The sequence below is a fragment of the Felis catus genome, chromosome A2 (assembly GCF_018350175.1).
Source record: "Felis catus isolate Fca126 chromosome A2, F.catus_Fca126_mat1.0, whole genome shotgun sequence".
NCBI lineage: Eukaryota > Metazoa > Chordata > Mammalia > Carnivora > Felidae > Felis > Felis catus.
This window is the reverse complement of record NC_058369.1, coordinates 50,835,397-50,861,410: the sequence shown is the minus strand read 5'-3', so window position 1 is coordinate 50,861,410 and position 26,014 is coordinate 50,835,397. Positions and strand designations below refer to the sequence as shown.

Sequence of the window (26,014 nt, the reverse complement as noted above, 5' to 3'; positions counted from 1 at the left end):
CAACATCACTTATCATCAGGAAAATGCAAATCAAAACCACAATGAGAGATCACCTCACACCTGTTAGGATGGCTATTCTCAACAAGAGAACAAATGCTAGTGAGGATGTAGGGAAAAAAAAAAAAAAAAAAAAGAACCCTGTACATTGTTGGTGGGAATGTAAACTGGTACAGTCATTATGGAAAACAGTATGGAGGTTCCTCAAGAAATTAAAAATAGAACTACCATATGACCCAGTAATCAAACTTCTGGGTATACAGCCAAAGAAAACAAAATCGCTTTGAAAAGTTATCTGTACTCCCATGTTTGTAGCAGCATTATTCACAACAGCCAATGTATGGAAACAATCTAAGCGCCAAAGGATGAATGGATTAAAAGATGTGCTATTTACGTACAGTGGAATATTACTCAGCCATAAAAAAGAAGGGAATCCTGCCATTTGTGACATGAAAAAAACTGGATGGCATTATGCTATGTGAAATAAGCCAGACAAAGATAAATACTACATGGCATCACTTATATGTGGAGTTATTAAAAAAAAATTTTTTTTTTTAACTCACTGAACAGAATAGAATGGTGGCTATCACAGGGGCTGGGGTGTAGGAGAAACAGCAAGGTTGGTAAAAGGATACAAACCTTTAATTATAAAGATTAATAAAGTCTGAGGATCTGATTTATATATAATACAGTGACTAGAGTTGATAATACTGTATTGCAGATTTGAAATTGGTTAAGAGATTAGAACTTAAAAGTTTCTCACCACCACCTCAAAAAAGTTAGTTGTCCTAACAACTGTTGGAATCCTTTCACAATGTATATCAAATCATCATGTTAGATACAATGTACTATAATTTTGTCAACTATACCTGAATAAAGATTTAAAAAGGAGGCACCTGGGTGGCTCAGTCAGTTGAGCGTCTGACTTCAGCTCAGGTCATGATCTCACGTTTTGTGAGATCGAGCCCCGCATCAGGCTCTGTGCTGACAGCTCAGAGCCTGGAACCTGCTTCGTGGATTCTGTGTCTTCCTCTCTCTCTGTCCCTCTCCCCCTCATGCTCTTTCTCTCAAAAATAAATAAATGTTAAAAAAAAATTTTTTTTTAAAGATTAAAAAAAGAAAAGAAACGACAACCCTAAACACCAGAATTTATGAAGTCTGGTGGTATACAGCTTTATCTCAAAAGGTAAATGTATCTTGAAATTCTAAAGGTAAAAAATTCCTTTATCTCTGGTCAGCAAACACAGTATCCTAAAGCCACTTCAAATAAAACAATTTCTACTAATGTCTGAAAAGGACCTTGGATCCTGAAAAGCAGCTGTTTCCTTAAAGCTCCTTTCTCTATTAAATTTCTTAATGTGATATTTATATTATAAGCACCAGTACATTTGTAAAGTCAGAAGCCTCAAACAAATTTCAGTTACACACCAAGTATTCCTTTGTTAAACAGATGACTCTTTTTCACATGGAACAGAATCATGAAAATCAGGTGCTCTATTTACAACATGAAAGCGTTACCTACCCCAAGTAAGATGCAGACAAAGTTTACAGAATTGATCAAATATTCATTACAACTCCCAAAACAAAAGCTAACATTTATTGGATGTGTATTTTATACAAACCATGGTGTCTTCAATTACTTTACATACATTAGCTCATGTAATGCCACCAACTTTATGAGTAAACTACTTACTCCTATTTACCTATTTAGCCAAAGAATTAAACCCACCAAGAATCTTGTCCAAGGCTATAAGCAAGAAAACAGCAAACTAGAATCTGAATGAATAAGGTCTATCCAATTTCAGAACCTTCACACTTTTAATCATTATTGCTTCACCATGACATATCCTGATTTAATAATATTTTTAGCCTATAAGTATATATTAGAATATGACATATATTGCTGAAATATGATAATGTAACTTCTTTTAGATACTTATATTTCAAAAGGAAAAACAGATATATTTAACAGGTTTAAGATTTTATTTTTTTATTAAAAATTTTTTTATTATTAAAAAAATTTTTTTAATGTTTATTTTTGAAGGAGAGACAGAGCATTGGCGGGGGGGGGGGGGAGGGGGAAGAGCAGAGTGGGGGGGAGACACAGAATCTGAAGCAGGCTCCAGACTCTGAGGTGTCAGCACAGAGCCCAATGTAGGGGTCAAACTCAAACTGTGAGATCATGACATGAGCTGAAGTCGGACACCCAACCAACAGAGCCACCCAGATGCCCCTAACAGGTTTAAGATTTTAAAAGATTTAGTATTTAAGACTTATATAATCAACTAATTTGCATTTTTAATACCAATGCTAAAGAGTAGATGGCAGGGATACCTGGGTGGCTCAGTCAGTTAAGCATCCAACTCTTGATTTTCGCCCAGGGCATTATCTCAGCATTTATGAAACTGAGTCCTGCTCGGGATTCTCTCTCCCTCTCTCTGTGCCCCTCCTCTGCTCATGCAAGCACATGCATGCTCTTCTCTCTCAAAATAAATAAACTTAAAATAAACAAAAATAAAGAGTAGATGACATCCTTTCTAAGATAATTTATTTCCAGGTCTAAGAGTGAACCATTCAAGGAATGTTAACTGATGAGCTTTCTACTACAAGAAGCACCAGTGTCCCAAGTGGTAGTCAGGTTTAAGTACTTGAAATCATTGAAGACAAATGAAAAATAATCTAACATTTCAAGAGAGATCACTTTTACTAGAGAAAGGTTGAATTGTATATATTAAGGCAAGAAATTCTGGCTCCTAGAAGAGCAGAAAAGTCTATGATTTTCTTCCATGAATTAAAAAAAATAATTATTAGTTACTGGAAAATCTAGAAGCAGGTAATTTTTTTTAAGCGTTTATTTATTTTTGAGAGAGCATGAGCAGGGAAGGTGCACAGAGAGAGGGGAACAGAGTATTCGAAGTGGGCTCCACACTGACAGCAGTGAGCCTGATGTGGGGCTTGAACTCACAAACACAATAACATGACCTGAGCCAATGTCGGATGCTCACCCGACTGAGCCACCCAGGTGCCCCTAAAGGCAGATAATTTTAGTAAATTAACTTAAATGCTTTTTGTGTTACTAAAGAAATACTATGACAAAATCACCTTAAGTATTCAAGATGACTCTGTCAAGTCTTACATATAGGGACAGGGAGAACAGGAATAGAAAAGACTATAAGGTAGATTTCCCCGACTACAGGCAGATTTTTACATTTCATTTAGTACTGCTATTTTATATATTACAAAACAAAAAGTAATCCTTGAAAAATCTGAATTGAATTGAAACAAATTAACTTCACTGTGTATCAAGTTGGTAGCATAACCACATAGAGAAGAGTTAATTCAAGACACTATAAAACACTGTAATTTGACTATACACCCTTAGAGGATATAACCTAAGAGCACAAACTCACTTTCCAGTGATCATATTTTTCTGACATTCTAAAATTGTTGTGTGTGCAATGTGGGACAAAGCAAACAGTAATTGCACTAGTGTTAGCGGAAACTGGAATTTGGAGAATGAGGAAAAGATTAGGTTTACACAAAAAATTACATACTACTGAATTAAAAAAAAAGTTATCAAATATGAACAAGTGATATTTTTAAAAGAAACAAACAAACAAAAAAAAAAGGAAAGAAAAGAAACCAGTTTTTAGTTCTGTCCATTGAAAAGGTCCTAGGAACAAGGACCAACCCAAGAGCCATGAACACTCCTAGCACCCAGACTGTGTTCTCTAAGTACCATTTCCTACTGAAAGAAAACTGTGTGTTGTAGAAATTGGTAATTTCAAGTTTGGGGCAGGAAATGTACAAAATGATCTTGGAACATCTTGTCATACTAGAAAGCACGAAAAAAAAAAAGCCAGGAAACAAGTGATGATGAGTAAAAAGGGCACAGAAGCCAACAGCCAAATGTGGGACAATTTGAATGTTAAAAAAAACAACTGCAAGGGACTGAAACACATCAAACATATTTAAAATCATAAATATGCAACAATAACATTTCACTAATCACCTATGGAGCCTGCTAGGTTACCAACCCATTACATTTTGAAAACTGGTAAGGGAGAAAAAAAAACAAACACAGATCTTGCCTTTCCCATTCAAACTGTACCTTAGGTAACCAAATAAATTAGAGGGAGTATTACAGAAAATAAGTTAATGATAAAATATCACCACTTTGCAATCATAAAGGAAATAATGGATCTAGGCCCATTGTTCTTAATGTGCAGTCTGAGAACTCCTGAAGTCCCCAAGATTCTTTCAAGGGGTATGTGGGGTCTTTCTCTTTTCAACTACATTATCAGTGTGAGGCCAGATTTTCTCCAGTCTTCAACCAAAACAACTTATCACAACAAATTAAATGCAGAAGCAGCTGTGAGAAAGCAGCTGTCTTCTATTAAGTCAGACACTGTGAGATTTGCAAAAAAGTAAAACAAGGCCACTTTTTAAAAACTTTGGAAATACAGTTACTCTTCACAAAAACCATGTCGTTTATGTTAGCACGATTTGTTACATTATTTTAAAATCAGTTGATAAATAATTTAAAAGTTTTGTTTTGGGGTGTCTGGATGGCTCAGTTAAGCGTCCAACTCTTGATTTTGGCTCTGGTTATGATTTCACAGTTCCTGGGTTCAAGCCCCACATCAGGCTCTAGGCTGACAGCCTGCAACCTGCTTGGGATTTTCTCCTCAATGCCCCCACCCCCTTCAAATAAAAACAAACAAACAAACAAATGAACATTAAAAAAATAAATTTTTTGTTTCAGTTTCTAATCTGGTAAATCTTGATACAATCCTTGAAATCTCTTTGGGGCTTTCACTTTTTGCAAGTGTAAAGTTTAAGAATAGGGGTATCTGGGTAGCTCAGTCAGTTGAGCGTCCAACTTCGGGTCAGGTCATGATCTCACAGTTCATGAGTTCAAGCCCCACATCGGACTCACTGCTTTGAGGGTGGAGCCAGCTATGGACCCTCTGTCCTCCTCTCTCTGCCTCTCCCCTGCTTGCTCTGTCTCTCTCTCAAAAATAAACACTTAAAAATAAAATAAAATAAAAATATACCACACACACACACACACACACACACACACACACACACACACACACAAATAAAAAAGGGCTGTTTTAGGTGATGAATACCAACAGCTGCTTAACATCAGAAAGACAGGTAGGTATTATGTAATTCTTGGTGGAAGCATACTATACTATTATAAAATATATTTGCAACCCACCTAATAACTCATTTACATGAAATATGGGCAGGAGAGGTCATCTAATAGAATATGTTAAATGACACCATGGAGGTGCAATCTCCAACATCCAAAGAGTAGGAACTCTACACAATGGTAAATTTAACAAGTATATTACATATAAGAGACACAGAATCTATGAACTAAGAAGATTCGACCGTACCTCAATCAAATGGAATGGTTTAAATAAAATCCAAAGGGAATCTATTTTTCTATTCCCTCTATTTTACTGTATTTGTAATTTCTATAACAAAAATCAACCATATCTGTATATATCGCCTCCCTTACCAACAACTAAAAGGAAAAGAAATAGATATTCCAAGAACTACCCATGTGGAAAGGGGCTCAGACAGGCCAACAGACAAATCCTAGCAGAGAGGAGAATCAGAGAGCTATATAAAAGAAAAGTGGGTTGCTTTGTAGTCAAGAAAAGTTCCATGATCCTCTGTAAGTAGGGTGAGCATATAATTTATGGTCCAAACTGGGACACTGTTGTTTTTACTTTATTACTATTTTTTAAATCTTTATTTTTGAGAGAGACAGAGAAAGAGAGAGAGAGAGAGCGAGCGAGAGGGGGAGATGCAGAGAGAGAAGGGGACAGAGGATACTAAGTAGGCTCCATGCCGATAACAGTGAACTCACTGGAACTCAGGAACCACATGATCATGACCTGAGCTGAGATGCTCAACAAACCAGATGGTGGCTCAGGGCCACCCAGGAGCCCCTGAACTGGGACATTTTTGAGAGTAAAAGGGGTGCTATTACTAATTATGTGGTAGGCACAAACCAGGACTGTTCCTCTATTTATAAAACTTTTTTTTTTTTTTTACTATTTTCACAAAAGATATTCAACTCAATCCTTTGAATAATGATTTTCCATAGAAACGCATTCCTAGTATTATGAAGTTCAGAAAAACTACTGTATTCTATTAAAAAACTGTTTTCTTTGTCTCTTGCCTAGCACATACTTTATTAAGGGGGATATGTCTGTGTCTCTTCTTGTTGCTCAGTGTATTCTGCAAACTTCCAGTCATTCCTTTTCATACCAACTGTTCATGATAAACTATGAAGGGAAAGTTACACTTACTCAAAGGCCTTGCTTCTCTAAAAATAACATGTCTTCCCATGGGCCTCCACACATGGCCTAGTAAGACTCCTATTCAATTTATGAACGGATACTTTATTCCCAGCAACACTTCAAATCTTAGTGACCTAGGAGTTAAGTTAGGAAGTGTGAGGTAAAAACATCTGGGTCAGGTCAACCAGCTGAGGCTCCAAAGTAAGAGCCTTAGTATTGGCATTGTTACCTACTTGTTTTGTTCTAAGTAGTTTGCTTACAGGAAGTTCAGAGCTCCATATATGATGCTAGTATAATTTTCTTTTGGGGATTTTTAAAATTTTTTTTTTTTAACATTTATTTATTTTTGAGACAGAGAGAGACAGAGCATGAGCAGGGGAGGGTCAGAGAGAGGGAGACACAGAATCCGAAACAGGCTCTAGGCTCTGAGCTGTCAGCCCAGAGCCCGATGCGGGGCTCGAACTCACGGACTGCGAGGTCACGACCTGAGCCGAAGTCGGATGGACGCCCAACCAACTGAGCCACCCAGGCGCCCCTTGGGGATTTTTAGTAAATATCTGGTTTTAGTATTGCTTATATAACGAGTCACCAATAAAGTGACTATTTAATCTGTGAATATTTTATGCCACTTCATAGGTTTTAAAATACTACGTAAACTTTTTCAATAAAAGTAGCCTAAATATGAAAATACAGAACAATGTGGAACAATTTTAGCCTCATCCTAAAATGAGACACATCCTACACCATGTCAACCTACCCTTATTTTGTTCTATTACTAGGCTATGACAATTAAGTTCTAATTGCCATAAATAAAACTAAATGTGTCTAGTAAGAACAAAAATCAATAAAAAGGGACTTCAAAAATTTTGGACTTACTTCCACATTTTCCTCAAACCTGTTACTTTATTTTTAAAAAGTCATTCCATCTAATATTTTTCAGGCATAAAGACAATTTGTGTGGTTACACTAATTTGCACCACAGAATTTGAAAAGAAATTTACACATTCATACAAGAATCTCATGCTACATTCAGCATACAATCAATCATATTGCCTCAAAAACATTATTCTTTGTTCTATTTTAGGAGGTTAAACTCTTTTGTCTTTATAACTAAAGTTTTAAAAGTGCCCTTTAGATTCTAACTCAAATGTTATAATAAACATTTATTTTAAAAAACAAGTGTTTTTTAAATTAAACATATCTAACTATGTCTCTTTCCTTTCTGTCTGGTTTCTCTTATAAAACAAGTCAACTTTCAACAAGGCTACATTAATAAAGGAAAAGGTAGCATAAATGCAGAGGCAATCTAAGCGCCAACAGGTCCTTCCACTTAAATAAAACCTTCCTTGGATACAGAGAATGCCCAAACAGTTGCTTATTAACTGGAGATCATCCTCCTTCACAGAGATGTGAGAGTACAAATCGTATGTGTTGTGGCATGCACGGAGGTTGGCAGAAAGAAATAGAATTTTCCAACATAAGCCAAAGATCGGAACAGGACAGGAATAAAAAACCAAGGAGTCCAGAGGCGGAGAAAGGGTAACACACCACAACAACCTCATATAAAATGACAAAAAATGGGTACAAATTTCAAACAATGAGATTCATATGCACGTACATTAAGATTAACATGTCAACATTATAAAATATGCTAAAATGATATTAGAACATCCTAGCCAGATCATAATCTCTAAGAGTTATGTAATAACCCTCTTACTATACTCAGTAGTACACACATTTATTAGATTCCTGAGTTTTATTTGATTCTTCATATTCAAGGGGGGGGGAGAAAATCTCAGTATCAGAACACAATAAAAATGATAAAAATCTCTTGTTTTGGGTGATGGTGTGGGAAAAAGGCGGCTTGAAGAATATAAATTATGCAGCTTGAAGAAAGAATTCTAAAGAATAAAAAATCTGTATTGCAAACAACTTCACTTCCACTAAGGTAGAGGGACAAACATATATAACAAGGTTTAAGTTTTTAACCTTTGTCATAAGTCTATGTTACATAAATAAGTAATTCCCAATAAAACTTCAAATATTATCCACAGAAGAGATTTCTCCTTTTCGTCAAGTTATTACTTCAGGTGGCATCTGGTGGTAATAATGATTGTGTGAACAGTCAATGAAAATTAAGTATGCTTAAAAACATTTTTTTTTTTTTTTGGTAAGGCAAAGGATCTGAAATGAAATGGTTTATTAAGAAATAAAGTAGAAAATACTGAAGTTATGAAATCTCTTTCACTACTGACTTTTAGGAAAAGGACAAATTAACTTTGCATTTCAATACATATAAGCAGGGGCATGTGGGTGTCTCAGTCAGTTAAGCGCCAGACTCTTGATTTAAGCTCAGGTCATGATCTCATGGTTTTGTGAGCGAGCCCCACATCCGGCTCTGGGTACTGACCACTTGAAGCCTGCTTGGGATTCTCTGTCTCCTCTCTCTGCCCCTGCCCTGCTCACACTCTCTCTCTCTCTCAAAATAAATAAACTTTAAAAATTTCTTTAAAAACAAAATACATAGGGGCGCCTGGCTGGCTCAGTCGGTTGAGCATCTGACTTCAGCGCAGGTCATGATCTTATGGTCTGTGAGTTCAAGCCCCGTGTCAAGCTCTGTGCTGACAGCTCAGAGCCTGGAGCCTGCTTCAGATTCGGTGTCTCCCTCTCTCTCTGCCCCTCCCCCACTCATGCTCTGTCTCTCTCTGTCTCAGAGATAAATAAACATTAAAAAATATTTAAAACAAAAACATAAAAACAAACCTAACCATAATAAAAAAAAATCTTAAGAGACTACCCAGTTTTCCCCCTTTGTCCCAGTTTCTTTTTTGTTAGGGAGAGGCGCTGTAGGATAATAATAGCAGGAAATAAGGTGGAGCAGCTACATAGTCAAGATGAGGTACATTGCTGTTTCACCTCCATTCTTGTCTACTGCTGGCTAGGTCTCACTGAAAATCAGATTAGCTGTCTGGGTAACCAAGGCAGTTTTCAAAACCTCTGGAGTCAAAATTTGCCCCGTCCTGAACGTTTTAAGGTCCCTGGCAAGATTCAGGTAACAGTAGCAGATGAAGCCAAGATGAAGAGATTTCTAATTATTTGGAAAGAGTAGTATGTATAGTAGTAGTATGCACATGTGTGTGAAAAGATGTTTACTCTAATGCTAGCAATATGGCACCTGAGGAGAAAATGGTCTGAATGGAGGCCAATGTTTGAACTAGATGGCTTCTATTTTAGTCACACAAATCTATAGAAATAATCCATGTGAGTGAATTACAAAGAGAAGAAATGACTACCCTAAATTTTTATAATACATAAAACATAGCTTACTAAGCTTCATATTAATGTTGCTAGTTCACTAATAAAAAAAAACCTAAAGAAAATGATAACTAGTCACTCAAATTTCCCTTTTCAGATCAAAATATTATATCATTATTGTAAAAACCCACTACACATAAAAATATAAAATTAAGTAACACCACTTTTTTTTTTTTTTTACAGAGGAAAATGACACAAAACTTGGTCAGATTTGCTCAATATTAGAATGTGCACTAACGGCCATTTTTTCTACTTATTCGATTAAGTTAAAATGTTTCTTCTTTGCTAATAGCCACAAGGTCTAAAAACCATGAGCAAAAATTAGCTTCCAGTTCCCTTTACTGTCTCCTGCAGTCTGGCTAGAAGGCAACACTTTAAGGCTAGTTTAGTAATACTGCAAAACAGGTAGTATCTCAATTCAAGTTAACAGATGTACCCTTGGAAAACTGGGTTCCAACCAATTATTTCCAAAAATCAAATTCTCTTAAATTATATTAAGCATTTAAAAGAATCTCAGTATATACTCTTTATAAAAGAAGAATCCTTTTGTAATCCAAATAATTGCTTATCTAATTTGTATGTGAATGCAATTCTTTAATATATACCTTTTTTTTAAAGAACTAGATGTATTGTTTGTTTGACATTTATTTTAAAAGTAACTAAAAATACTTCTCAGGATACTGACTGGTTTAATATTTTAATGAAAACTTCAAAGGGGCCCAAACTTTGAAATATTTCATTGTGATTTTGCTTAAAGGGCCAGATGACAGATTTCTTCCAACTCCGTGATTCATATTGATTTTAATAAGCTGAATGCAACCACCCCACATTGTGCTGGGAGCTGAGCACAAATGTATCAAACTAGGTTGTGCCTAACCTAAAAGAGGGTGGGAGGGGAGGAAGTAATCTCCAGGGAATATCTGGTTCTCTAGGAAGTAGGGATGAGACAAGTAGCCTTTCTTCAGTTTGCATTTTATATGATGGCAATCCAACACATGAAGGCTGGAGGGGCTCCATATTACTGATCTAAAAATGGAGCTAACAGGGGGACCTGGCTGGCTTAGTAGGTAGAACATGGGACTCCTGATCTCAGGGTTGTGAGTTCGAGTCCCATACTGGGTCAGACGCTGGATGTAGAGATTACTTTAAAAAAAAAAAAAAAATCTTAAATGAAATGAAATTGGAGCTAACACTATGCAACTATTTCACAAAGCACAACAAATTATTCTACCTATTGTGACCTAATCCCAATCTAAATAAGGACAGTATGTGTACTGAAATAAAGAAGTTTCATACAGATAAAATATTCTTTTCCATTTCTTAATGAAAATTCTGCTGTCAGATGCTCTAGAACCAGTCTCCTCAGGAGGTGACTTGTATTTAGAAGGGTGGTGGGCATGGGATTTATTTTCTTTTAACCTATACAAAGCTTTAGTTTTTTTAGTTTTCCTAGGAGAAGGGGATGAATCGCTACCTGATATTCAGGGATAAACTAAATTTGGGGTTAAGAGTATATAGTTGGCACAAATTCAATGCTCGAGTGGGAACTATAAATGATTTCTTTAACTGTATGCCAAACTGAATAATCTCCCCGGGAAAAGAACCTCCTCCTCCTCCTGCCTTTCCTACCTCCTGCCCCTCCCCCACCAACACTGCCTCCCCGCTGTGCAAAGAGCCCTTTGTCCTGCCCCGCACTTATCTAGCTGTTTGGCCATATTGACAGGCCAGCTAAAAGCATAATAAGGGAGTCAGTCTGACATAAGCAGCTGGCAATTTGAAACAAAAATCTTCCTTTTCTACTCAGACCAAATCCTGCTGCAGAAGTCTGAGGCTCCTCCCATGCTTCCATCTATTTTTCAAACAGAGCAGCAAGGAATACGGCATTTTCCCTCAATTACGTAGCACATCAAAAACTTGAACCCCCAGATAGAAACAAATTCTTACAAATTCCCATATCCACTGCTTATTTTATGATTCATAACACAGGCCAAGGTGTATCCCCTGCTCTGGGTGTACATAACTAACATAGGTAAGGAAATAATTCTTACTACTTCAATTTGCCATCAAAACTCTGAGAATTCTCAGACTACAAGGAAGACAGAAAAGCTCAGAAGAGAAAGCAGTCAGACCAAACCAACACTCATGTACATAAGGCAAAACTGACCAATAAGCTTAGTGTTTAAAAATACAAAGATATTATTCCAATAAGCAGAAAATTCCTTTTTTCCTGTATTTATACCAAATATACTTAATGTGACCCTTACATCTTTCCCTGCGGTATTCAACAAACAAAATCAATATGATGGAAAAACTGAGTGAGACAGGATAGGATTACAAATTCCTTGTTCAGTGAAGGCTCCTATACAGTAGGCTGAGATTTAGCGTCATTGTTTCTTTATTATCTCTCATGGTTTCCTTTATAAAGTGTTAAAAGCTTTTTCTAAAGTGATGCTTTCCAACACACACACACCATTCCTGGGTAACATTTATAGAACTGAATATAAAATAGGACACTTTTCATAAGACTAAATGACTTAACAAAATATGTATTGATAAATGAAAGAAATGGTATTCCATCTTTCATCAATTTCTCTGAATCTTCACCAGAAGAGAAATCAATCACTGAAGCAAGTGAAAGGTTAAAAATGTCATTTCACTACATATTTTGGAATTTTTCACAGTAAGGAATGGTAACAATCCTTGTCTATCACAGATGCATTACACTTACTTTCTACGGAGTGCCTCTGAAAAGATGTTTTTAACCAAATTACAAATAACCACCAGCTGTATTACTAAATATACATTATCTCACAGATTTTACAGAGTTCAGAGTAAGTTTTGTTTGTCATAAAGAAAATATTCCTATCAAGAAGTTTTAGTTTCCAACACCTGAAACAATTTTTATAAATCAAATTCACCACTAGGCCTTCTAGTTTCAAATTAAATTGACAAATCACCAGAGCTGAACCAGAAGTTAGAAGAAAATTTTATTCTAGATCATAATCCAATTTTCAATAATAAGATGCATCCAATTTACGACTTGTTAACTACTGTCTCGTTTCATAAGTTATTTCAATACAAAGAGGATAAAGTAAAAGTGGTTGTCTACATATCTCCATTTTGCACTATATTATTTTCCCATCGAAAATAGAAAAATGAAATGGCAACTCTCCCCCAGAAAGGCCAGAACAAGTTCAGAAAGGATGTAAGATCCCAGACACAAAAGAGTAGAAGATATAAAAATTCTCAAGCATACTGGTTAAATAAATCCTATGAAAAGGGTTTCTATGATCTTCCAGAAAATGATTACATCAAGACCACAAAGGGTTCTAAACAATAGGATATACAACTGAAAAAGCAATTATTTTACAAGGTAACTTTCATACTATGTAAACTAAAAGACATATTTATATCTAAGCTATGTTAAACAACCAGTATGAGTGAAACCATCTTTATTTGATATGGGATCTTTTATATGTGATACTAATAAAAATATAACCACCTAAAATATTATTAAGGTTCTGTTTCATTAGTCTGTTTGTATCACTGAGAGACAATGCAAGCCACATTTGTGAATGACAAAATTCATTTCCATTCTTTTTAATTCCCTGCCACAAATGCCAGAGTCATATTACACATTATAGATGACTGTGGGATTTAAGTACATGAACACGAGACTGAAAATATCAAAATTCTAAGGGAAAAAAAATAGGAGGCAAGAGTCCTGGGGGTGTGGGGGAAGAAAACACATGGGTATCTGTTAAATACTGTATGAGTGGTGGTATATCTGAGTGATGGTTCTCCTTCAAGTACTTCCATACTCAACAAACTGTCCTGCCTAATCAGAGATCTGCCTAATGTGCAGGAGCTGTGGAGGGAGAGACCACATAAGGGGCTCAGAGGCTATCTTCTCAGGTATCCTGTACTCTAGACTTACTCGATTTCTAAATATTCCTTCTGGTACATCCTTTATTTCAGATGGATCATGGCCAAACAAACATCCTTGTGATCTTAGAAGACTATATCCAACATATACATAATGAATCAATATTTTAGGTCAAACGCCAAAGAAATAATCTAATCTGGAGAAGTCTATACTAATACAGAAATTAAGAAAATACTTCTGAAATTTATATTTAGAAATCATTCCAAAAAGAGAAGTTCTTCTTAGAGTTTACAATTCCAAATGTAGTAATATGTTTAGCAAAACATCTATTTAATGAGGTAAATGTGGCCTAACAACTTGAGGGAAGGAAGGAAACACACAAACAATAAAACATCAAAATTCAGTAATTAAAGAGATGGAGGAAACATGTCAGTTGCAGAAAAAAGAACTGATTTTCCCCATTCTGGTTCTCAGAAAGATCCTTAAATTCTTATTAACTTTGGTTATAAAGGGATTCAAAAATTAAAACTAATAGAACTTTCAGACCTATGCAAGCACAAATCCCCAGATAAACACCAAAAATCTGACAAACAACAACAAAAAAAACCCCACAAAAAACAAAAATAAGAAGGATCTTTAACTATGATCCAGTTTCCAGATGCTGATATCCATAAATGGGTAAAAGGTTATGAATTGCTAACTCTCATCTCCCCACCAATAAAATGCAAACCAGCTCAGCAGTGAAAATTCCCAGGAAAGCAAGGTTTCTTCTTAGTCCTGAAGCAGCCATCGCCTAAGTGCAGCTCCCTGCAGCCAACAGCATTAATGGACGCTGCACTGCTGTCCTTCCCTGGAGACAGCAGCCAGCACTACTCAAGCTTCTCACGTAGCAACCAGAGCTCCAGAGCCAGCAGCTGCTGCTGCCTTGTATACTCACCCCTGTGATCCAACCCAAAGGAACAACCTTCTCCTCACCCCACCCCCACTCCTTACACACTCTTTTTTCTTTTTTTTGGACCAGTGCTCCATGCCAGAAGGGCTGGAATTATGCTTTTAGAAACAAACAGTCCTAAAGTCACCCTTTTAAACTAAGACCTTTTTATTTAAAAAAATCAAAATTTACCAAATAAATTCTAAATATCTATTTTTAAATTAAGCCAGCAATCTAGGAATGAAGATTAACTTTTCATCTTTAAAAGGTCAATTTTCACTCTTTATAGTCAAATTTAAATTTGCAGCTAGAGGTAGAGCCTTGTGTCTTGTCCTATCGAAGGGCACAATTCATTTTTCTATACATAATGACAGAGTAACCCTTAAAGACTCTAATCCCATAACGGGCCAGAATTTTGGGCTAGAGAAGAAAACTAATGATCCTCTTGAGAAAACTGGAAGAAATCCAATATAAAAAAAATTGTCCTGTGTCTTCCAAGAGGCCCAAAAACCTCTGATTATGTGAATATTCTTGCTTTAGTCCTAGCTCAGATTCCACACATCTAAAATTACCACTTACAACTTTTCTCTGAGTGACCTAAAAACATCAATAACATAAAATTAACCACCAAGAAATTTTCCCAAATTGGAGATACACATTCTCCTGAAAAATCTCTCAACACTCAAGTGGATCCTCCCAAATCAAAAGTATAGCCTTGCAACATCTGCCCAACAAAATAATGTAAATATGACCTTGATCACAAATATGTCATTTAAAAGCAACTTGCCTAGTCAAGTTATAAAGGAAATTAGCAGAGAACCTGGGGATTCTTTCAGCACCATGACCACGGGGTAAATTGGAGAAATGAACTAAAGTACAGACAAAGCCCAATGGAACCCTGAGCTCTGGGTAAGAAATGAGTTACTGGTGAACACATTGCACAAGTAACATGAGAAAGCAGAAAACGCAGGTCATACACGCACCCCTGACCCAGACCAGCAGAGCTGGCTGCAGCATCAGTATCCAAGGGAAAGACCAGTTATTCCTAAGAAGTGAGACGAGCAAAGGCGCCCTATAGAATAAATTAGCATAGAAGGGGCTTTCCCAACAGTTCAACTTTCCCTCTCACGCGATTCACCTACTTAAAAAACCAGGGCTTTTTCTCACCACCATTCACCTCACATCACTGGCTTCCACGCAGAGGTAAACGGAATTCATAAAGGGGAATTTTTCTGCTTTTCAAGACGTTCTCAAATGATCGCTCTCCACGCCCAAGGCAGGAAAAACGACACAATCTGGCTCAACTCCAAGCCTGAACCCTACAAATTCAACGAGGCTATCTCAGATACTGGGGCATACGCCACTGAGAGCCCAAGAATGTGAAGTGGGGGTGGCGAAGGTAACGTCTTTAGTGTGGGAAAAGAAGCAATCATCTGAGATGGGGACACGAGAACGATAGTGAAGGCGTCCAGGAACATTACGGAGGGGGGGGGATTAAGGCTCCCCCTCCCCCAGAGATCAGAGTTGTCACAAGGCCGCGCGAAAGGGGGTGGGGGCGGGGGTTAGGGGAGAGAGAAAAAAAAAGTATGCCTGTGCATTTTTAGAAGAGGGCAGGGAGAGGCCTATCCTTAAGTAAAAGGTAAACGTGGAGTAGGCAGTTCCCAGGAAAAGGGGTGAAGAGGCGTGGGGGAGGGGAAGCGTCCTGACCCAGGAAAGGCATGAAAAGGGTAGTGGGGTCGACTAGATTACGGAGGGGGACTCTACCTCTGAGAAAGAAGGGTGCAACGGTGTGTGTGGGGCGGCGAGAGGGATGAGAAGGGGCAGCATCCTCCTACTAAGAGCCTGGGGAGGGCCAGGCCCACGTCCCGAGAGCGAGCGCGGGGAGACGGAGGAGGTGACCCTTCCCTCCCCCAGGGCCCGGTCGTGAGGGTAGGTCTCTCTTTTCTGTCGGACCCTTACCTTGTCCCAGGCGCTGCCGGGGCCTGGGCCCGGGCTGCGGCGCACAGCACTCCCGGGAGGCAGCAGGACTCGAGTTAGGCCCAACGCGGCGCCACGGCGTTTCCTGGCCGGGAATGGCCCGTGCCCGTGAAGTGGGGGTGGGGGGCAGAAAGGCGGAGCGAGCCAAAGGCGGGGAGGGGGAAGGGCCAGGGAAGGAGGGGGGGCCGGCACTACAGTGTTGGCGGACTGGCGGGACTGGGGCTGCGTGAGTCTCTCAGCGCAGGCGGGCGGCGGCCGCCCCTCCCCCGGCGGCGGCGGCGGCGGCGGCGGCAGCTCACTCAGCCCGCTGCCCGAGCGGAAACGCCACTGACCGCACGGGGATTCCCAGCGCCGGCGCCAGGGGCACCCGGGACACGCCCCCTCCCGCCGCGCCATTGGCCTCTCCGCCCACCGCCCCGCATCCATTGGCCAGCTCGCCGCCAATCAGCGGAAGCCGCCGGGGCCGCCTAGAGAAGAGGCTGTGCTCTGGGGCTCCGGCTCCTCAGAGAGCCTCGGCTAGGTAGGGGAGCGGGACTCTGGTGGGAGGGGGGGTCCGGTGGATTGGGGGAGATGGGTGGCTGAGGCGGTCTGGCCGATAGATGGGGTTTGCCTTCCCCCTAGGGAAGTCGGGGATATAACGTTTGTTAAGCTGGAAGGGAAAGAGGTGGTCAGAGGCAGGCAGGAGTGCGGCCCGCCCTGCGGCAACCGGAGGGGGAGGGAGAAGAGCGGAAAAGGCTCGAATCCGGATGGAGCCATTGCTCCTGCAGAGGGAGGAGCGCTTCCGGCTCACCTCTTGTCACTGATTGGCCGCTTTTCCTCCCGCCGTGTGTGAAAACACAAATGGCGTGTTTTGGTTGGAGTAAAGCGCCTGTCAGTTACAGCCTCGAGAGTGCGCAGCCGCTTGGGGACTCTCGCGTTGCTCCCTGGGTGGGATGGGTAGGTAGTTGGGGTGGGGAGAGGGCTGGAGGAGCGGGCGCGGTCGACCTCCCGCGGTGGGGGGGGGGGGTGTCAGGGAAAGTGCCTCCCGCGCGGGCGTCTGGCCACCCGCCCCTTCCTTGGAAGGAGTCGGTTTACCCGCCGCCTGCTAGGCTTCGGCATCTGATTGGTTACTGAAGCCCGGGGAACGGCCCCTTGCCATTGGCTCGGGTCCCAAATGAGCCAAACCACTGAGCGGTTCGGTAGGGGTGGCGGGGAGGCGGTCGTTGGTACGGTCCTTCCCAAGGCCCAGCACCGCAGTGTCTGGCTCTGCGCCCCTGCGCAACGTGGCAGGAAGCGCGCGCTGGAGGCGGAGGCGGGCTGCTGGGTTGAGGCTTCTGGGTGGCGGCGACCGCGGCTCCGCCCCGGGCGCCCGCCACCTTAAGGACGAGACAAGCCGGATCTGCTCTCGGACTCGCGGGGGTGGGGGAAAGGAGCGGGGGTCAGTCTTGCTGGTTTGTGGGAGGGAGGTGCGTGTTCTCCAAAAATCGGCGCGAGCTGCAATCCTGAGGGATCTGCAGTGGAGGAGGCGGAGTGAAGGCCGCACCCTTCTCGGTAGGGGGAGGGGAGTGCTGCAATACCTTTATGGGAGTTCTTTGCTGCCTCCTGTCTCCTAAGGACCGCCCTGGGCCTAGAAGAATCCCTCCCTCCCCCGCGATCTCGTCATAGCCTCCATGTCAAGTCGCTGCTTCTCGATTGTGGGCGGGACTCTTGCCCAGGCTTAACCTGGTGCCTGGGCGTTGTCCTGCAGGGAGATTGAGCAGGTGTAAGATTTCTCTCTTCCCACAGACTTGAGTTTGTGTCACAAAGTAATTATAATAGGGGTGGAGGAGGGAAATGGGAGTCCAGGCGTTCACCTTGGGCTGATTTTATGCAGCAAAACTGCGTGTTATTAACTTCAAGATCCTTTTTGTAGTATTTTTCCTGTAGATAAAAGGAGATAGATTAAAGGCATGACCATCAGAGGTTTTTACCCCCTTTGAAGGCCTTGCTTACACCACCGAAATAGAGCGTTTTAGATTAAATAGTAATCTTAAATATTTAAGACCCCTTCCCTTGCATCCCTAGGGTTAAGGATCTTAGCAATTCACACTCCTACTTTGAGACTATTTTGTATTTGTTGTACTTGCTCTTTCAGCCCCCAGACATAACATTGGCTTTCTCCTGTCCTGTTTTTTGCAGCCAGGTGAGTTGTGAAACCAGACAGATTGGATGTACCACCAATTAAGGCTACACAGTTTGAGCAGAGGCCTCACTCTTACCCAGCAAATCATTTATTCCTCCTTTATGGATTTTCTGGAATGTTTACCTTGTTTTACATTTTATCTTTGTCCTCAACTAGGATTCTACTCCTTGATCCTCTTCACAGTCCAGATGACCTTGACTACTGCCTTACTGAGAATTGGATATGAGGTTCAGCAATATCTCCCTTTTACCTCCTTTGAATGTCTCTTAATCCATCTTTATTTCTTTTCTTATCAGTTAGTAACTGGGCTTGATTGCCTTAATGTTGATAGCTTCCAAACTGGTGTCTCTGCCTCCCAGTAGCATCTTCTGTGTTGTTGGGACAATTGTCCTAACATAGAGGTAGAGCCAATAATGACTGATGCAACTCTTAACTGGCTTCTGACTACTCACAGGATGAATTATGAATTCATCAACATGAACGCGATGTACAAGGTCCCTCAATTGGCTTTTCTCAACTTTTTCATTTGCTACAGTTTTCTACATAGACCTCTCGAGTCATTCTGGACTGATCGTCTACCCAAATCATAGTGACGTTGTCATACCTCTTTGTAGGCTGGTTCCTTCTGGAACAGTGCCCTCGGCGCTCCTTACTTTTCAAATACCCTCTCCCCTATGATCTTGACTTCTGTGATCTATCATCCTATAAGCCAAACACCTCTAAAGAAAGGTTAGCAGTGCTTTTCTCCTGATCTCAGCAGGTTGAATCAGCATTTCTCAGGTTGTTATTGCTTGTTTAAATTCTCTTAACTATTCAGAGCTTCTTGAGGGCACAGGTTCTTGTTGAGTCTTGTACCACTAAGCTGCTAGAATGTGCCTTGATGCCTTGCCAATCCTAAGAAAAATGGAATGGGTGACATGTAGATGTCTTTATAAGGTTTGATAGGTTATTGATCTCTGAATAGTTTTGTAAGCTTGCTAGTGCTCTAGATTAGTACTGTCCAATAGAATCTTCTGCAGGGATGGGAATGTTCTGCCTTTTTGCCAACCAATGTAGTAGCCACTAACTCTGTATTACTGTTGCACTGGAAATGTGGCTAGTGTGACTAAAGAACTGAATTTTCAACTTTATGTAATTTAAATTGCCACAGTATAAATTGTAGCTGTAGCCACAAACTTGTGTTGTGGGTTGCTGAATATTTAATGTGAATGTTGATAACTTTCTCTTCATGCTGAGCACTAACGAAGCACAAGTTGGCCTATTTAGTTTATTTTTATCTTGCCTGCTTGTTTTACCTTTATCTGTATACTTTAGCTGTACTTAGCTGAGAGCCAAATTCAACAAGCCGTTACTTTAAACCTGCCTTGGACAACAGTATGTTGAGAAAGCAAAGCAGGCGTTGACTAGTTTGGATTTCAAAAACCAATGCATAATGAATTTTAGGAAAGTGGGATTTCATTAAACCATAATAGTGACAGAAGTTTAGCTAGGAATAGGGACTATATCTGATGCCAATGAAACCAGGCCTAAATTTCAGTCCTATAAGGTTTCGTTTTTGGAGAAACTTCATCAGAGGAGGCCAGGGCCTAAGTGTCATATGCCTGTCATATGCAAGTTTCATCCTGATAAAGTGTAAATTAATAGATATATCCTAACACCAAAATATTTGATTTATCTGCTAATATAACATGTTGTAAATGACAATTTTTTTACTTAAAATTTCTTACACTTATAAGACCCTTAGGATGGGAATCTTAAAACTGGTCAGTGCACACCAGTTACTGTTCAGTGCAGACTTCCAGTCCCATACCCAAAGATTCTGAATCCAGTTAAGGCAGAGGGGTGGGAGGCACTGGAATTCCGTATCAAGTTCCTTATTTGCTTCTGATATTGGGGACTCAGGGACCACACTGGAAATACAGCCCCTGGGCTATAGTACACCTATATATCTGACAAAAATGGTTACAGTTTCAGAGAGACCTCTAATATTTTGTGTGTTCTTTACTTTGTAATTTTTTCCCTCAACTTTTTTTTCCCTTTCAAGAAACTGAATGAATGGAAAAACATGTTGAGACAATGAGTACTGATGTTTAATAAATTTTGGAAACTTGCAGGTCAGATTGGTTTTTTTTGTAAAACAGATACTAAATATTCCAAATACATTTTTAAAAAACCATAGTATTGCCTTTCTTGTCTGTTTTTCCACTAAGTGCATTCCTCAGGGACTTATTTTTGATTCCCCAATACCTGAACACAGAGCTGGGTACTTAATAAATGTTGGTTTTATTAATTTATATGTGAAATTGGTTTTCAAATAATAGCAAAGTCTACAAAACACAGACACATGTCTCCTTTTATGGAAAAATTTTAGGGTCATACTTAACCCAAGTCTCATTCTATTTATAGAAGAGACTACTGCATCATGGTCTCTGAATGCATCTGTCCACTGTTGGGCTCTTCCTTGGGTTTCCTGTATAAACCATTGCACTTATCCTCTTCCTGTGCTTCACTTCCTTTGGCTTTATTTTTTAATAAACCAGCTATCTATCTCCTTTTGTAATAGAGCCATGTTCTGTGTTTTTTGTTTTTGTTTTTTTACAGAGCATGTGATCAGGAGAGAGGGGCAGAGGAAGAGAGAGAATCTTAGGCTCCACTTTCAGCACGAAGCCTGATGCAGTGCTTGGGGCTTGATCCCACAACCCTGGGATCACCACCTGAGCCAAAATCAAGAGTTGGATGCTCAACCGACTGAGCCACCCTATATGACCCCAAGCCATATTGTTTCTTATGCTTCTAGGACAAAAGTATATTGAACACTTCTTATTTTGAGAAAGTTGAAGGTTTTGTAAAGGCTTTTTACATTTTTTTAGATTGGCAAAATTTGAGCCACATAATGTTCCTGCCATGTATTTTTTATGCAAAGAGGAGGTTTGGTATCATTATGCTTTGCAACTCTTAATCCAGAATTTGATAGGGATCAGCATCACAAGGATAAGACTACTTTGACTATTTTTAGGCCAATCTTATGTAGGGCACTTTGGCAGGCTGGGAATTTTTTGTTATTTTACCTACTGGCATACTACTTTATGCTGGAGGACATATTTCAGAAGACTTTTTTTTCCTTATCCATGACTCCCCATTCTTGATGGAGTGGGTAAGAAACTGGATTATTAGAGAGCTGTTAGTAGCATGGAATTAAACATTGAGGTTTATTTTATCCAAGCCAGGGTTGAACCTGAGTATCCTGATATCATGGTATATACCTTCTTGGTGATTACAGAGGCTATTTCTGCCTCTTTGATTGTATCTCATAGTCATGATTACATTTAATAATCTTGCTTTCCAGGTTTTTGCCTAGAGTTCACAGTTAACATCGATTTTTACCAATTTGCCCTGGCACTTAGTCATCCTGTTTTTTAGTTTTTGGGTTTTTTTTAAACATGTTTAATATTGGATCTTCCTGTTGACAGCAGTAACATTTTCAGATTATGTTTATAGAATTGATTATTTTACTAGCCAACTAACCTAACCCCACCTCTAGGGTATGGATTCTGGTCAAGTCAGTCAACCTTCTTCATAACCTTTCCTCTTTTTCCTGACCTTTGGTTAAAAATCTCTTCCCAAACTATTTACTATAATAAATAATGACAACATGGTTCTAGTGCCTGCTATAGGCAAAGGCTAACGTAAATAGTTGGGTTAGAAGAAATGAATAATCATGGAATGCCACTTCTGTAACACATAGTGTGCTAAACTGCCAGTGTATTTAGTGTGGTCCTCATACATAAAATCCCATCTTCCAGAGTAGAAAACTAGAACTCCTTGAGGTTGAAAAACCTTAATCTGTTAAGGGCCAGGGATTCTAGATTCAAACTGGTCTGATTTGCTTAGTATTCCTTATCAGTGTATGGTACTACCTTTCTCTATTGGAAACAGTCTTTTAGGAAATTAATCTGACTACAGGATACCAGATGGGTTCCAGCGATGGAGAAATTTGAAGTTCTTTTGCAGTAGTTCAGACATGAGGTATGGGGTGATTTGGTGTAGAGTGATGGCAATCAAAATGGAAAGAAACGAAAGGACTCAATAACTGACCATGTCAATTGCTGAGAACTGTCTCAGCACACTTCTTAAGGAAGCCTACCTTGGTGCCCTCAGCTCTGCTACATTGGGTCTCTCACTTGAATGTTGTCACAGCACTTCTGACCATTGTAATTAAGTTACTGTGTGATTCGAGTTTTCCCCCACCTTTTTAGATTGTTCCTTGAGGACAGGACAGTGCTTTTTTCTGGCTGTGCCCTTGTTGCGTAAAGAGGCCTTCAGGGTCAAAACTTTCCTAATACTGAGATGATGTTATTTACCTTTTTAGCTCATTCTCACAAGTGTGCAGGGGTTATACAATGTGTGATGACCTCACTGATACTAATCAAAGGGTGCTATATATATTGAATTATCTAGAATTTCTTAAGGCGGTGTATTTAGGGCGTGAATATTTACATTTCTAGAAATTAGTTTTTAGGTTATACCTTCTACAATCCCAGCAACCCCCAGTATTGTGCAATTGTTATTTTGAAATCCTGTAATTTTCGTTTTGCCTAAGCATAAATGTAAGTACTTACTGTTGCTGCAATGTTTTAAGTATTTCCTTAAAACTCCTAAATTTTTATATCTAAATACAACTTTTTAAGAGTAACTTTATTCTAAAACTAATTATATGTACATATATATATATATATATATTTTTTTTTTTTTTGAGAGAGCACGTGTGCAAGTGTGGGAGTGTCACAGAGGGAAAGAGAATCCCAAGCAGGCTCCACACTGTCAGCACAGAGCCCTACACGAACTGCAAGATGATGACCTGAGCCAAGATGAAGAGTCAGACGCTTAACCGACTGAGTCACCCAGGCACCCCTGTATTTTTTAAAGAATGGGTCACTGGGTTTAAAAAATTGTAAGACTACTTGTTCAACCCACACCCATCATCTATGTCTAAAAATGGAAAAAAGATTAAACAGTAATATATTGCAGAGTTCTCATAGGAAGAATCAACTGCAAAGAAACTAAAAAAAAGTGACAGAAATACCTTAAAGGATGAATTACTGTATTACATGGGCTGGAGAAACATTGCACAATAGCTGAGAAACTTTACAAAGAGCCATATACACAGTTGACATTCCTGATTGTCTGCTGGTTGAAAAGTAAAAATCACGGCAGTGCCATTTTTTTCAACAGTACATGGTCATGTTAAACACCGTGTTGCAGACTTGAAGTCTGGGTTAATACCTCGCCTGTAGAAGTATATTTAAGCCTGACAAACATGGCTGGGCTTGTTATTTTGCATGTATTTGTCTTGCATCAGCTAGTCAGAGACTATTCTGTCAAAGCTTGGCAACAAACCCAACATGTCCTGAACCAGCTGAAGTGTTGAGTAATTTAATTATTTTATTTATTTTATTTAGTAATCTCTACACCAGTGTGGGGCTCGAGCTCACAAACCCTGAGATGAAAACTTGTATCCTCTATTGACTGAGCCAGCCAGGCATCCCTTTAACAACTCTTTAAAATCCTCTGGTTTATCCTGATATTTTCACTAACAGTGAAAAAGCAAAAGTTGGTCAAGCTGCCTGCATCTCGGCATTAATCAAGGCAGTGGCATCAAACTATAGTATTAACTGCCATGCATTGGAAGGGGAAGGGGTGGCGGCAGTTTCAGTTTTCCTGTGAAAACAGTAAAATTATTTTGTGAAACCTGGACCTTGAGTATGGAACTTTATTTTTTTTTAATATGTAATTTATTGTCAAATTGGTTTCCATACAACACCCAGTGCTCATCCCAATAGGTGCCCTCCTCAATGCCCATCACCCACTTTCCCCTCTCCCGTACCACCCATCAACCCTCAGTTTGTTCTCAGTATTTAAGAGTCTCATGGTTTGCCTCCTTCCCTTAGTATGAGTACTGAAATACAAAGCTTGCATATAGGACTCCAGCCTCTTGTTTAAAGTACAGTGGTTGTCTTACGAAAAAGCGGTCATGTGATTGACTTGCAGGCTGAATTAGTGATTTTCTTTTCACAGCATTTTTACTTCAATGACTGTCAGAGTTGGCTGTCTGGCCGACATTTTTAAAAATTTTTTTAACATTTATTTATTTTTGAGACACAGAGAGACAGAGTATGAATGGAGGAGGGTCAGAGAGAGAGGGAGACACAGAATCTGAAACAGGCTCCAGGCTCTGAGCTGTCAGCGCAGAGCCTGATGCGGGGCTCGAACTCAGAGCACGAGATGGTGGCCTGAGCTGAAGTCAGAGGCCTAACCGACTGAGCCACCCAGACGCCCCTGGCAGACACTTTTTTTTTTTTTTTAAGTGTAAAGAAGTACCTTTCAAAGAAAACAGTTGACAGCACTTGTCAGTGATAAACTCAAACTCTGAAGTGAAAATTAGAATTTGGGAAAACTTATACCCACTATCAGGAGCTTCTCATCTTCCTAATGATTAAAGGAACTTTTGGGTTTTTTTTTTTTTTTTTAATGAGCTAAGTGGTGATATAAATATGATTTGTAGATATTATAAACTGGACCAGGGCTTGGGAGATTTATGTAACTCAGTAAACTGTAATTTCCAAATGACCAATACATGAAATGAAAAAAAAGTTGCAAATAAGTTAACATCTCAACCAATTGAATGTGAAGATAAAAATCCAGTGCCTTCTATTAAGGCAGACATGTAAATGAGTTGCAATAATATAAAACAGCATCACTGTCGAAAATAAAGTTACTTCTGTGAAAATATAGAGTGCATCTTTTTTAGTTTATTTTTGGGAAAGAGAACCATCACCAGCAGAGGGTCAGGGGGAGGGAGACAGAAGATGCAAAGCTGGTTCTGCACTGACAACAAGGAGCCCAATGCAGGGCTCAGCATAAACCATGAGATCATGACTTGAGCTGAAGTTGGACACTAGAGAGAATCTTAACCCAGCTCTATGCTCTTGGAGGTTGCATGACCTGAGCTGAAGTCAAGTCGGACGCTCAACCAACTGAGCCACCTAGGTGCCCTGCATGTACATTCTTAAAATTTGGTGCAGGAGAGACCTGTTTCCTCTGAGCTTTAAAAAAAAAGAAAAGAAATGTACCAAGGTACAAAACTTTCACCATATCCCCTGAAATTCCCACAAAACACCTCACCTAAACTTGGGAAAAGCTGTGTTGAAAATAAGGATATCTATCTTTATGCTTAACTCACTAATATTAAACACTCATAAGCTTTACTGGACTTGTTGGTATTTTACAGACCTTTTAAAAATACTGTTTTTTCAATCTTCAGCTTTGGGCCCATGCAGTGGAGACCTGAGCCATATCTAACATGGATATACCAGAACCTACAGTTTTGGCAGTTTCCTGAAAGTCTTCCTGCTATTTTAAAAGGA

General features: G+C 39.6%; 1 protein-coding gene across 15 annotated transcripts in view; it reads right to left on the bottom strand.

Moving 5' to 3' along the window:
- Positions 1-16,725, bottom strand: part of SETD5 (SET domain containing 5) — an 80,634-nt gene extending 63,909 nt beyond the window's left edge. For 8 of the 15 annotated variants that reach the window (XM_023249986.2, XM_023249991.2, XM_023249993.2 and 5 more), the window contains exon 1: positions 16,412-16,724. The gene's annotated coding sequence lies outside the window, so the exon portion shown is untranslated. Of the gene's footprint in view, positions 1-16,411 lie in introns of all 15 variants that reach the window. The other 7 variants (XM_045051897.1, XM_045051896.1, XM_023249990.2 and 4 more) reach the window with 2 other exon arrangements.
- Between the last annotated feature and the right edge of the window lie 9,289 nt (positions 16,726-26,014).